Below are 14576 nucleotides of genomic sequence, written 5' to 3'. Positions count from 1 at the left end.
CCACCCACCCACCCTTTTTCTTCAAGGACTCGGATTTCTTAATCAAGCATCCTTTTATTCTTGTGAAGTCTCTTCATTCTTTTCTTTCAATGTTCTTACCCGGTGGTTCACATGAAGATGCTCTTTTAGTTCATCATTCTTCATTCTTTTCATCTCCGGTGGTTTCAAGTCAAGCTTTGTTGATCATATCCTTTTCCTCGTTTCAAATACCTTCTCATGCCGGTGCACCTCTTAATTTTCCACTTCTCATATTCAATTGTTCCGGAGTGCTCAAGATATCTCGAAGATTCATGTTTCCACTCTACATTCGTTCAAGCTCTTTCGAGGATGTTATCTCATTCAAGTCATTTAATTCAACCAATGCAACCTCTCTTTTAAATCATTTCAACGGTGTTTCTCTTGAGTGGGCCCTAACCCACAGGTCTTTTCCCAGGATCTTACCTGACTCTTCTAATTCTTCCCGGAGTTATTATCAAATTCTTTTCCAAGTTTGACGTAAGAATGAATTTTCATCAGTCATATGTCTTCCTCCAAGATCTTTCAAATTCTTTTAATCGCTGGCTCAACTTCTTCGCTTTTGATTCTTCCGGAGTGTCTAAATAATTCATGGTGGTGTTTCTCATTGTCATTCTCAACATTTGAAGACCGAAGAAGAGTTTTTCCTCAAAACTTGTCCATTCTCTCGAAGATTCGTGGTTCTAGCTTAATGCTATCCTCTCTTTATTGTTTCAATTGTGAGAATTATTTTCATCCATCCGGAGCATTTCAAGAGTATTTCAGTTTGCTGTCTACGAAGCCCATCATTTTAGAAGATTTATTCATTCTAGCTTTCAGCTGTCGTTCTCCAAACCTTACCGGTGCATCATTCAAGTATTCTCTAATCAGCTCGTCATCTCTTCGTTCTCATATATCTAAATCCTCTCAAGTATCTTCGTTCATTTCACAATTCTTACCCGGTGATTCATCCCTTTACTTCATTCTTTTCAGTTCTTACGGTGGTTCGTTCAAGATTTCCCTTCCTTCGTTATCATATCAATTCATTTGTTGTTTCAATTCTACCGGTGTTTCGTTGAAGACCTTATCAAGTTATCAATATCTCTCTTAATCATTTTCAACGAGAATAAGTAGTATGCCAAATCCGTTTGCTCGTCATCAATTTAAATTGATGAAGGATAAGCATAATGTAATTCTTATTTTTGTTTCATCCAAGTGATTAATTCCTTATTCCGGAGGTTCATCAAATTCCCGGTTTCACTTGATTCATCTTTTCTTTTTCCGGACTCCCAAGCTCTCGCAATTATATCACCACGGAGATCCATCTAAATCATTACAAGGTTTCACCTTGTATTTTCAACTTCTCTTTCATTTCGATTGATCATCCTTTTCTTACCGGAGTTCTTCATGGAGCCTCTACATGATGGTTCATCAAGGACTTAAATTCCTTCTCGAAGTGCTCATCAAGATTCTTTTCAGAGGAGCTCAAGCATTCTTCATCTTGCAATCCGGAGTGCAATTCTTTCTACCATATCATTGGAGGTGGTATTATGTCATTCTTGATAATTTGAGTTCATGTTTCATGATTCACATCTTGTCAAGAATGAGGTGTTTTAAGTCCATCAATCTCTTCATTGGAGTTATCTTGGGTTATATTTCACCTAAAGCCTTCCCTAAGGATTGTTGTTATTATGGTGCTTATAAATGACCCAAGTTCTTCATCTATCCTCCCGGTGATAAAAGTTTTTCATCTTCTCATCGATGTAAAGCAAGCAATTGTTTTCCGTTTGTGGCAGATTTCACCTCAAGTTTTTGATACGTTTTTCCATAAGCCCTCAACAAGCCTGTTCTTTTCGTGGTTGATTTCCCAACAACTCCGTCCAATCTTTTTTTTAAGGATGCTTTTCAAATTCTATTGTGGTAGAAGATGTCATTTTCTTCTCAACTCTTTCCTTTCCAACGATCCAACTTCTATTCTTTTGTTCTGGAGGCATTGTGATGTTGCTCTCTTCAACCCATCTTCTTGTTTTGTCAGGATCGTGTTCTTTTCATGCTTATCAATTTAACCGGAGTGTTTTGTCCTCTGCGCAAGATCTTTTCGCCTTATCAAGTCTTGCATCTCTTTTCAACCGGAGTGCTGCCCGAATTTGTTCTTCCTTCTTCCTCCTTCCTAACGAAGTGCTCTCAACTTCGTTTATCTCTGTTGTATCCCTTTCTCGAAATGGTTTAACTTTTCAAGGTTCTTTGGTTTCACTCATTTGTCAAAGAAGCAACTTAGTTTTACCTCTTCTCTTCCTGTCCCTTTTCCCTCCGGTGCCATTCTAGATCTCGGGACGAGATCCTCTCGTAGTGGTGGAGTGTTGTAACGCCCCGAGACCGATGTGCCAGGTGTCTTCCAGTTATTCGCCGTCGTTGCCATGTATTTTGCTTGCGTGTTGCATTTCATCATGTCATCATATGCATTGCATCATCATGTTTTCAAACTTGCCTCTGTCCCGGTCTCCCAGTTCCTTCCGTTGTCCGTTCTGAGCCCAGACACACCTGCACGCGCCCGCGACATGTCCGAAATAGTATTTTTATAAGTGGCCGGAAAATGTTCTCGGAATGGGTTGAAAGTTGGCGTGCGGTCTTATTATAATGTAGGTAGGCCGCCTGTCAAGTTTCATCGCATTTCGAGTCCGTTTGACGCCCCAACGGATAACTATAGCGGCAATAGTAGCCGGTCTTTTCATCGGACGTTTTCGGTCTCCGGAAACCACTGCCGGGTCTCTCTCTCTCTCTTCTCTTCTCTCCGCCTGAGGTTTTCTGCACAGCCCACCACCACTAACCACCAGGCCCAACCTAACCTCTCTCGTTAGCCCGCGGCCCTCGCGCGCGTCCGAAAGTTGTCCCGAACCCGGCCCGGAATGTCGCCACCGTTGTGTCCGGATCATCCCCAAACATCTACAAAACATCACCGTTTTCTTATTTGGACTCCCTAGCCTCTTTTTCTCGACTGCCCGATTACGATCGAACGGACCGAGTACCCCTAACCAAATACCCACTTAATATATATACAGGGCAAACCCTAAAATCTAGGGACATTGTCCCATCCACCAAATCCCTCCGCCGCCACCAGTCCACTGCATCTTCCTTGGGATCCTCCCAGATCCCCTTCTCACCCAACCAGTGCGCTCCACCAATCTAGCCCCCTCCATCCACCGACGCCTCCCCTGCTCGATCCCGAGGGGATCACGAGCATCTCCCCACCGGTTGCCAGCGCAGCAGCGCACCTCACCTCGCGCCATGGGGCTCCAAGTCCGCCCGGCTCGCCTCCGCTTCTATCCGGCAGGGAACGAGACCCCGACGACCTACCGTGACCGGACCCAACACCACCACGGTCGCCACCGTAGCCTCGCTCCCAGTTTTTCGCGAGAAGAGAACCCCAGCGAACCTCTCGCTCCCTCGTGCAAGCCCCTGCTCCGCCCCTCCGTCCTCGCCGTTGACCCCGGCGGCGCCGCCCCTCGCAGGTCATCCGTTGTGCCCCTGCTCTTCCTTCTTCTTCCCCTATGTCGTTTCTTCTCTCAGTACTCTCTCTCTCCCATGTAGGAGGACAGCCATGGAAGCACCTCGAGGAGCAACACCGTAGCAGCCTCGTCCTTACTCCATCACCATCTCCGGCAAGATTCGACGAGCAGCGACGAATCCGACCTCCTCCCGTTCCCCTGCTTCGGATCTGGTGCTCCACACCCCTTCCTTGCACCAACGGCCTCCCGCTCGTCGCCATGACCGCACAGGTTCAAGCTCCACCGCCTGTTGCCATTCATCGCGCCGTCCCGCGCTCCAACTACCGGGAACCGGCTCCTCATCGTCAAGACCTCCTAGATCCGCCCGCCTCCGCCAGTCCCTGACCTCGCTGGTGCCGCTTCCCGCAGTGACGTCGTCCTCATCGCCGGCAACCACTATGCCCTGAACCTGTCTCTGCTTCCCGCTCGCGTTAACCGCGCCCCCTCCCTCGTTCGATCCAACCAGCACCCTATGCGAGGCTCAGAGCTCCAATTCGGCCTGCTGCAGTCCACCGACCGGGCCAAGGCCCATTATGTGAGGAAACCCCCCCAGCACCCATGTCATGTTTCGGCCCATTGGTATTTTTTTCAGTGCGGCGATTTTCCTTTTATTCCAGCGAATTACAGTTTTACATAAAAACCCTCATACTCCATGCATATTAAAACTCAACAACCGTGCATCGGATTAAAACAATTTATATATGAAATATGCTTAGTTTTTCATCTAGTTTCATAATATGACATTTTCATCCATGTTTAAAATGCTTAAAATGTTGTTTGTTTAAATTTTGCTCAAATAACTTGTTAAAATGCTTTAATTCATAACTATTTAACCGTAACTCGGTTTGTAACAAACTTTATATGTAAATGGGGTGGAAAAATGCCTAGTTTAACATGGTGGCATCATCTTGCATGTTTAATAACTCTAAAATTGTGTTTAGAGCAGATCAGTACCAAATTCAAATATTGCATGTGGGGATTTACCGGAATTGTTGTTTGTTATTTCCGGCCTCATTTAAACTTGCCTAAAATGTTTAGTTTACTTATGCTCCACCTCTTGCCATGTTTAACAACATTTAACATTGTTGGATACATAAACAAGATCAAACTAAGTAAGTCACGCAATGTTGGGGATATCGCTTATCGGGAACTTATCGGTCGACCTACGATAAGGGGTAAATCGGCCAGTTTATCGGCATATCGGCTGATTTATCGCCATATCGGCTGATTTATCGGCTGATTTATCTTATCGGTCAGACCACGGCAAGCGATAAATCAGCCGATTTATCGAAATATCGGAAGATATCTTGAACAGTGAAGTCACGTGGTGTTTCGTCAATATGCAACGGAGTTGCATATTGACATCCACTTAATTTGTAGGATTATTTGTGCACTTTGCCATGCCATGCTTCATTAAACCGGACATGCATCATACTTGATTGTGCATCATGCCATGCTTATGTGATGATTGTTCACTATGTTGTTTGCTTTCTTTCTAGTGTACTTCTTCTCGGTAATCCGGTAACGTCGTGTTGTGAGGATTCGTTCGACTACGTCTGTTTGCCTTCTTTATGGACTCGTTCTTCTTCCTTGCGGAATCTCAGGCAAGATGACCATACCCTCGAAATCACTTCTATCTTTGCTTGCTAGTTGCTCGCTCTTTTGCTATGCCTATGCCGCGATACCTACCACTTGCTTATCATGACTCCCATTTTGTTAAGCCAAGCCTCTAACCCACCTTGTCCTAGCAAACCGTTGTTTGGCTATGTTACCGCTTTGCTCAGCCCCTCTTATAGCGTTGCTAGTTGTAGGTGAAGATTGGAGTTTTTTCCTTGTTGGAACATGGATATTTTGTTGGGATATCACAATATCTCTTATTTAATTAATGCATCTATACACTTGGTAAAGGGTGGAAGGCTCGACCTTATGCCTGGTGTTTTGTTCCACTCTTGCCGCCCTAGTTTCCATCATATCGATGTTATGTTCCTGGATTTTGCGTTCCTTACACGGTTGGGTTATAATGGGAACCACTTGACAGTTCGCCTTGAATAAAACTCCTCCAGCAAGGCCCAACCTTGGTTTTACCATTTGCACTAACAACCTACCACCTTCCCTTGGGTTCTACAGACTCAAGGGTCATCTTTATTTAACCCCCTCGGGCCAGTGCTTCTCTAAGTGTTGGTCCAAACCGAGTAGACTACGGGGCCACCTCGGGGCAACTTGAGGGTTGGTTTTACTCGTAGGATGTATCATCTGAGTGTGCCCTGAGAACGAGATATGTGCAGCTCCTATCAGGATTTGTCGGCACATTCGGGCGGCTTTGCTGGACTTGTTTTACCATTGTCGAGGATGTCTTGTAACCGGGATGCCGAGTCTGATTGGATTGTCTTGGGAGAAGGAATATCCTTCGTTGACCGTGAGAGCTTGTGATGGGCTAAGTTGGGACTCCCCTGCAGGGATTTGAACTTTCGAAAGTCGTGCCTGCGGTTATGGGCAGATGGGAATTTGTTAATGTCTGGTTGTAGAAAACCTGAAGTTTATCTTAATTAAAATACATCAACCGCGTGTGTAGCCGTGATGGTCTCTTTCTGGCGGAGTCCGGGAAGTGAACACGGTGTTGGAGTTATGTTTGACGTAGATTGTTCTAGGATCACTTCTTGATCATAGTTTCTCGACCGTGCTTTGCCTTCTCTTCTCGCTCTCATTTGCGTATGTTAGCCACCAAATATGCTAGTCGCTTGCTGCAGCTCCACCTCATACCTTGTACCCTTCCTATAAGCTTAAATAGTCTTGATCGCGAGGGTGTGAGATTGCTGAGTCCCCGTGACTCACAATTACTTCCAAAACCAATTGCAGGTGCCGATTATACCCAGTGCAGGTGACGCAACCGAGCTCAAGGGGGAGCTCGATGAAGATCGTGTTCGTTATGTTGTTCCGTTTTCTAGTTGATCAGTAGTGGAGCCCAGTTGGGACGATCGGGGATCTGTAGCATTTGGGGTAGTCTTCTTTTATTTTGGTTCTGTAGTCGGGCCTTGATTATATCTGGTTGATGTAATGCTTTATTCATGTATGGTGTGAAGTGGTGATTGTAAGCCAACTATGTATCTCTTTCCCTTATGTATTACATGGGTTGTGTGAAGATTACCTCACTTGCGACATTGCTTACAATGTGGTTATGCCTCTAAGTCGTGCTTCGACACGTGGGAGATATAGCCGCATCGTGGGCGTTACATCCCTCTCGGTAATGCACATCACTATGAGCCTTGCAAGCAATCTGACTAATGAGTTAGTCACGAGATGATGCATTACGGAACGAGTAAAGAGCCTTGCCGATAACGATATTGAACTAGGTATGATGATACCGACGATCGAATCTAGGGCAAGTAACATACCGATGACAAAGGGAACAACGTATGTTGTTATGCTGTTTGACCGATAAAAATCTTCATTGAATATGTAGGAACCAATATGAGCATCCAGGTTTCGCTTTTGGTTATTGACCGGAGATGTGTCTCGGTCATGTCTACATAGTTCTCGAACCCGTAGTGTCCGCACGCTTAACGTTCGATGACGATTTGTATTATGAGTTATGTGATTTGATGAACCGAAGTTTGTTCTGGGTACCGGATGAGATCACAAACATGACGAAGAGTCTCGAAATGGTCGAGAGGTAAAGATTCATATATTGGAAGGTTGCATTTGGACATCGGAATGGTTCCGAGAGGTTCGGGCATTTTTCCGGAGTACCGGGAGGTTACCGGAACCCCCCGAGAGAAGTTATGGGCCTTATGAGCCATAAGAGGGAAGCACACCAGCCCACAAGCGGCTGGTGCGCCCCGCTAGGGCAAGAGGCCGATTAGGACTAGGAGAAGGGGGCCGCCCCCTCCCCCTTTCCTTCTCCTTCTCCCTTCCCCCTTTCCTACTTCGTGTGGGAGGTGGAATCCTAACTACTAGGACTAGGGAGTCCTAGTAGCACTCCACACCTTGGCGCGCCCCCCTATGGATGGTTGCCTCTCCCTCTCCCTCCTTTATATACGTGGCCAGGGGCACCCCATAGACACACAAGTTGATCTTTTAGCCGTGTGCGGTGCCCCCCACCTCCACAGTTACACACCTCGGTCATATTGTTGTAGTGCTCAGGCGAAGCCCTGCGTCGGTAACTTCATCATCACCGTCGCCACGCCGTCGTGCTGACGGAACTCTCCCTCGGCCTCAACTGGATCAAGAGTTCGAGGGACGTCATCGAGCTGAACGTGTGCTGAACGCGGAGGTGCCATACGTTCGGTGCTTGGATCGGTTGGATCACAAAGACGTTCGACTACATCAACCGCGTTACTAAGCGCTTCCGCTTTCGGTCTATGAGGGTACGTAGACACACTCTCCCCTCTTGTTGTTATGCATCTCCTAGATAGATCTTGCGTGATCGTAGGATTTTTTTTTATATATTGTGTTCCTCAACAGTGGCATCCGAGTCAGGTCTATGCGTAGATGTTATATGCACGAGTAGAACACAATGAGTTGTGGGCGATAAAAGTCATATTGGTTACCAGCATGTCTTACTTTGATTCGGCAATATTGTTGGATGAAGCGGCCTAAACCGACATTACATGACCGTATTCATGAGACTGGTTCTATCGACGTGCTTCACACACATGTGGCTAGTGGGTGTCTGTTTCTCCAGCTTTAGTTGAATTGAATTTGACTACGTCCGGTCCTTGTTGAAGGTTAAAACAGCACGCTTGACGAAAAATCATTGTGATTTTAATGCGTAGGTAAGAACGGTTCTTACTAGAAGCCCGTAGCAGCCACGTAAAATTTGCAACAACAAAATAGAGGACGTCTAACTTGTTTTTGCAGGGCATGTTGTGATGTGATATGATCAAGACGTGATGAGATATGAATTGTTGTATGAGATGATCATGTTTTGTTAAAGTTATCGGCAACTGGCAGGAGCCTTATGGTTGCCTCTTTATTGCATAAGATGCAAACGTCATATAATTGCTTTACTTTATCGTTATGCGATAGCAATAGTTGGCGAGACGACCATGTGACGACACGTTGATAAAGATCAAGATGATGGAGATCATGGTGTCATGCCGGTGACGATGGAGATCATGACAGTACTGTAGAGATGGAGATCAAAGGCACAAGATGATGATCATATCATGTCACATATTTTGATTGCATGTGATATTTATCTTATATGCATCTTATTTTGCTTAGTACGATGGTAGCATTATGAGATGATCCTTACTAAAATTTCAAGGTATAAGTGTTCTCATTGAGTATGCACCGTTGCGACAGTTCTTTGTGCTGAGACACCACGTGATGATCGGGTGTGATAAGCTCTACGTTCACATATAACAGGTGCAAGCCAGTGTTGTATATGCAGAATACTCAGGTTAAACTTGACGATCCTAGCATATGCAGATATGAGCTCGGAACACTGAGACCGAAAGGTTAAACGTGAATCATATAGTAGATATGATCAACATAGAGATGTTCACCACTGAAAACTACTCCATCTCACGTGATGATCGGACATGGTTTAGTTGATATGGATCACGTGGTCATTAAATGACTAAAGAAATGTCTATATAAGTGGGAGTTCTTAAATAATATGATTAATTGAACTTTAATTTATTATAAATTTAGTACCTGATAATATTTTGCATATCTATGTTGTAGATCAATAGCTTGCGTGTATAGCTCCGGGCTGAATTCCTGATACTTGTGGTCCCGTCGGGTGAAATAATCGATGTTGGGTTGCGGTCGAGGCTCTGCAGGTGAAACCGGAGAGATCTGGAATCAGTTCGATCTGTCGATGCTGTCAGTCTATAAATAGCATTGGGCATGGCTTGTGGCAATCGGATTCCAAGATCGAGTCGGTTTGCAATCAGTAGAAGGATGGTTCACGTACCTCCGCAGAATCCGAGCCGGGGGCAATCTAATCAGAGAGGAAAATGGCGGCCGGAAGAGGCGACGTCGATGTCAGACTCCGATCACCGGCGTGCCGCCCTTTTTTTTTTGAGGCACCCCGCTGCCTTCCCCCACTGCCCATTGCAGCCGGGGAGATTGTTCGCGGCCCGCCACTGGACCGCTCGTATTTCGGACGCCCGCAGCACATCAAGCCATCAGCTAACAAATTCTCAACAAAAAAGAAAAAAACCAGTTAACAAGTCCCTTATCTTCTTCCTCGATTAGTTTGTGGTTCTGACCGTCTGCAGTACAAACCAATGAACGGATATGTGAGCCTGCAGTACAAACCAAACTAAACTTATCTTCTTTCTCTGAATATGTATGCCTTGGTTTGACATTTAGATATAACAGTACTGAAAATTAGATATTGTTGAATTTAGGAAAAGCTACAGCAAGCAATCGTAGCTAACTGGTTGTATCCATTCACATGGTTTCCCAGAACTCTTTTCATAGCTAGCTGGTCACTTGGTCGAGGACAACATGTGCACTACTATTCTTGATAAGTCACTTTTCAGTGTATCATGTTTGAGCTCACGAATGGTGACATACTCAACTTATATCTCTAACCATAGTGTTTTGGACATGGTTAACTATAGTGCTAACCATAGTATTTTGTGGCCTAATTATACAAGTGAAATGGCCAAATTTCTACACTTGAATCATTGTTTCAGTAATAGCACTCTGTTCTGAAATTGTACAAGAGCTTCTGAATTTCAATGATAAGTGCCTCGTTGTCTCTGCTCATTCTTTGCATAAACGGTATCTTTGCTCATGTTTTGAAATTGTACTAAAACTGCTGTTGTTTGTTAACTGAAAAACTGTTGCTTATCTCAGTAGTAAAACTACTACTGTTTGTGAACTGACTGAAAAATTGCTACTGTTTGAACCTACTCTGAAAGGTTATATATCTCAGTAGTAAAAGAGCTTCTACACTGTTGTTTGTTTACTGGAAAACTGTTTGTTAATTGATTGAAAAAATGCTAACCACTTGCATTCAGTACGTATGCATGCTATTGTTTCTATTTTTCTATTGCTGTTCATATTGTTAACTGACTAAAAAATGCTATTTGTATATTCTAATGACTGAAAACAGACTGAAAAACTGAACTTTTTCGGTTGTGCTGGGCTGACTGGCTGAGTGTGAGACATTTGCTTTGGATGGATGATGTCCATTGGATGCAGTTTAGATGGCTGATACATGGCCGCATGTTATAGCGTGACTGCCCATGGGCAAGTCACCTAATCTCGGTCCATTGTAGACTCAGAATGTATTGGGATATGTGATGTTACGGTAGCTAGCTAAGTTACTCAATTTGGGTCTCTCCTCGTTAACTCAATGCCACATAGGCAATTTTGCTGAATTGGAGCCTAAGTTACTCTTGAAGTTACTCCCACTATGGCCAGTCTAATGGGCTGGACTTACTCTCATTTTTCCTTTTTTTTCTCTTTCTATGGTTTTGTCCTATCAATCCTTCACTTACTGTCGTATTGTGTAGGCCTTTTTTTACTGAACTAGGACGTTTGGCAATGGTTCTCGCTTTCAGTGAAATTTCTAAATTTTCATTAACTTCGGGACACATTGAAATAATTGTCTTTTGGTCAACATATTTCAGTAATTTCAGTGGTAAACAGAAATTCAAATAATTTTAAATTCAGTTTTACACTCTGAAAATATTTGGTTCGATCTCAATTTAATTCAAGTGCAAATTTCGGTCCTCTCATCGAAATGAAAACAAAACAATGAATTTCACTGAAATTCAATGATTTCGACAATGGCTGAAATATTTCAGAAACCCGAAATTTAAATCCATGATGTCTCTCAGGGCTGGTAACTTTGGAACTTAGAATAAATTGAAATTATGTATTTTAAATTCTTCAGAAAGATTCCACATGTACAGCAGTATAGGTAGATTTACACTCCTTACCGCCAAATTTCATTACAAAATATTCTATTTGTAGGTACAAAAAGAACATACAAATATGTAGGCCCACAATATCATCTTTATTCCCATGTTCTAAGAATACAAATATGTGGATTTATATGTTGAACTATGACAAAAACTTTCGCAGCCTGCAAGATAGACAATTATGTGGATGTATAGCCCACAAATTCTTGATGAAATTATTAAGAGAAAATATTGAACATCTACAAGTACATGCATTTTCCCATGATTTTTGAAACTTTAAAATAATTTTGTTGTTTTTCTAGACCTGACTCACTTGAGTGCGGGGCCGGGGAACATTGAGTAATTTCTTTTGTTTTCTATTTTTATTTTCCTTCTAATAATATCCACTTGAATATTTCATGATCGCTTTCAATTCCTCATATTTATGTTTAATTACCAATATAAATAAGAATCGGTCATTTTCCATCTTTTTTACTTCCATCATGTGATCCAAACTATCAATAAATTTATTTCTTTTCTATGTGACTACTGAAGCATGCAGAAACTGTTTTCCACAAACGAAACAAAATCCAAGCCTAATTACCAAAGTAAAGAAGTCAGATATTCTTTAGTGTTCCGCTGCAAAAAGGACATTTTTATGAGTTCAAGAGAGAGCAGAACGACAAAGAGTGTAAGTATCATCCAGTTACTTTATAATTAGTAATATTTGGTTACCGAAAAGACGAATGGTTACCCAAATATTTTTACTTTGGTTTATTTGGGTAACCATTCGTCTTTTGGGTATATACCATTAAAACCGAAATTCAAAAGGATAAGGAGAGTTCATACCATACCAAAACCAGAAATCATAAAAACCATGAATTTTTTTTTGGTTCGGTTTATTTTTTGTATGGTTTTTTTGTTCGGTTTTAAAATACACCGAGTGATCTGTGGACTCCAGCCCGCTGGAATGGCCCATTTGGGGAGGCGGCTGACGCGAGCACACGTTAGGTCTCGCTATAAGCGAGACATAGCGCGGCCCGACTCGGCGCCTGAAGTGCTGCTTAGGAGATCTCGGAAAACAGTGTTTGCTCCACTGGGCCTCAAGCATTTTAACGGGCTGGGCTTTATTCTTCTACCAACGTCCTCTCTAAAATGTCAGAGGAATGTTATTCTTTTGTTTTGTGCTATCTGTCCTTCACTTTACTGTCAGATTGTGTAGTTTTTTTTACTGAGTCAGGACGTTCGCCTCCCTGATTAGTAAGTTTGGAATTAACTAAATTGAAATTATGTATTTCAAACTTTTCAGATACTAGAAAAGATTCCAAATGTGCATGTAGATTTGGCCTACTTACCGTAAATTTTTATTAAGAAATGTTTTATTTGTAGACACATACATAATACAAATATGTAGACCTACAATAACATATTTATTCTCATGACCTAAAATGATAAATATGTGGATTTATATGTTGAACTATGACAAATACTGCTTTTAGCCTGCAAAAAAAGACATTATGTTGATTTATAGCCCACTAATGAAGAAAGATATTGAACGTCTACAAGTACATGTAATTCCCCATGATTTTTGAAACTTTAAAAATGTATTTTCAATTTTTCCAAACCAGGCTCATTTGAGCATGGGGCGTGGCACATTGAGTAATTTCTTTTGTTTTCTGTTTATTTTATTGTTCTAGTAATGTGCTCTTGAATATTTCATGACGCTTTTAATTCCTTATATTTATGTTTAGTTAGCAATATAAATAAGAATCGGGCATTTTCTATTCTATTACTTCCATCAGAACTACCAATATGTTTATAGTAACTTTCTTTTTCCGTGTGACTTCTGAAGCATGAAGAAACTGTTTTTCCACACACACAAAATCCACAAACAGTGCTAGTTACTGAAGTAAAGACGTCGGACATCCTTCGGCGTTGACGAGAGAACAAAACAACAGTGAATGCAACTATGCAAGTACCATCCAGTTGCTTTAGATTTCGTCATAGAATAATTATAGCACAATTCATGTTCGAAAATTTCACCGTGGATACCCCTGTTATGTTTGGTAAGATGGAAATTACGTTCTCATGCAGCAGTGCCCTCACAGTCATCAAATTTTGAGAGCTTTTACAATACATCAGATCAATATAGGCCGTTTACTTTTGTGTTTGGATGGCCCAAATTTGGAAATACTACTGCAGATTTTCGGTAGTATATTATGTGATCAGGGCAGTTTTGGCAGTATTGCGGCCAACACGGAATTAACTCGCGTAATAATAGCATCAGAGATTAATTGCTGTGATTAATTGTCTCCTACATGCACCATCAGGCTGGTCACAATAGGCAAGAACATAAGCTAGTAACTTACACACTTTCCTAGACTATGTTACTACCTCCATAGTGGATAGGAACATCTATATAATGCCATGCAGCGATGTATTTATTAGGTTATAGACTCATTATTTCTTGAAGTGTGTGATATTCCGGTAACTTAGCTAGTTACCACAAGCACCTCTTTCTTCATTAAATATGTGTCACATAAGCAAAGTTGTATTAAAGTGTGTGATGTTACTCCTAAGTTCCTCTCCATTGTGACCAGCCTCAAAGGACACCTTCCGCGTTCTAGTTTAGTACGCATTGGCCATCGCATGCATTGCCGCATTAAAGAGAAGAATTACTAGTTCAGAGTCGAGACATGAAAGCGGGCTCATTTGGAGAGGAGACTTGCAGAGGAACCGATCTATTATTCGACAGAATGAGGGCCGACAGGCGGAGCGGAGCGGCTGCGCCGTCAAAGATCATGGAGCGGCGACCGCAGGCCAGGAGACGGACCAACCGGCCCTGTGCGTGTAGACGGCCGCCGGACGGCTTCGGCTGCTGACGAACTACCTGAGAATGAAGTGCAAACCTACAAACTAAGATGAAGGATAATTCTTTTTACAGATCTGATTACTTAGGTTATTAATCATTACAATTAACACTAAAAAAAAGATAAATCTATCCTAACAGCCAATTACCAAAATGTCCTAGGGAGAAAAAAACCAGAGATCAATATTGACCATTGGATCAGTTATATACTACCCACTATTTCCGGTAGTACGTATGATGCATTGTAAAAAGTCTCCAAATTCCTAGGGAGAAAAAAACCAGAGATCAATATTGACCATTGGA

General features: G+C 42.5%; 1 long non-coding RNA gene across 1 annotated transcript; it reads right to left on the bottom strand.

The window, feature by feature from the left end:
- Positions 1-9160: 9160 nt before the first annotated feature.
- LOC125532998 (uncharacterized) lies at positions 9161-9775 on the bottom strand. The gene is made up of 2 exons (XR_007294185.2): positions 9460-9775; positions 9161-9319 (listed from the first exon to the last, which is right to left on the bottom strand). It is a non-coding gene; the product is annotated as an uncharacterized LOC125532998 (long non-coding RNA).
- Between the last annotated feature and the right edge of the window lie 4801 nt (positions 9776-14576).

This window comes from Triticum urartu, chromosome 1A (assembly GCF_056163025.1).
Source record: "Triticum urartu cultivar PI428250 chromosome 1A, HENAU_Tu73, whole genome shotgun sequence".
NCBI classification, from domain to species: Eukaryota; Viridiplantae; Streptophyta; class Magnoliopsida; order Poales; family Poaceae; genus Triticum; species Triticum urartu.
The sequence above is the reverse complement of the archived record's forward strand: the minus strand, read 5'-3'. Positions and strand labels throughout refer to the sequence as shown.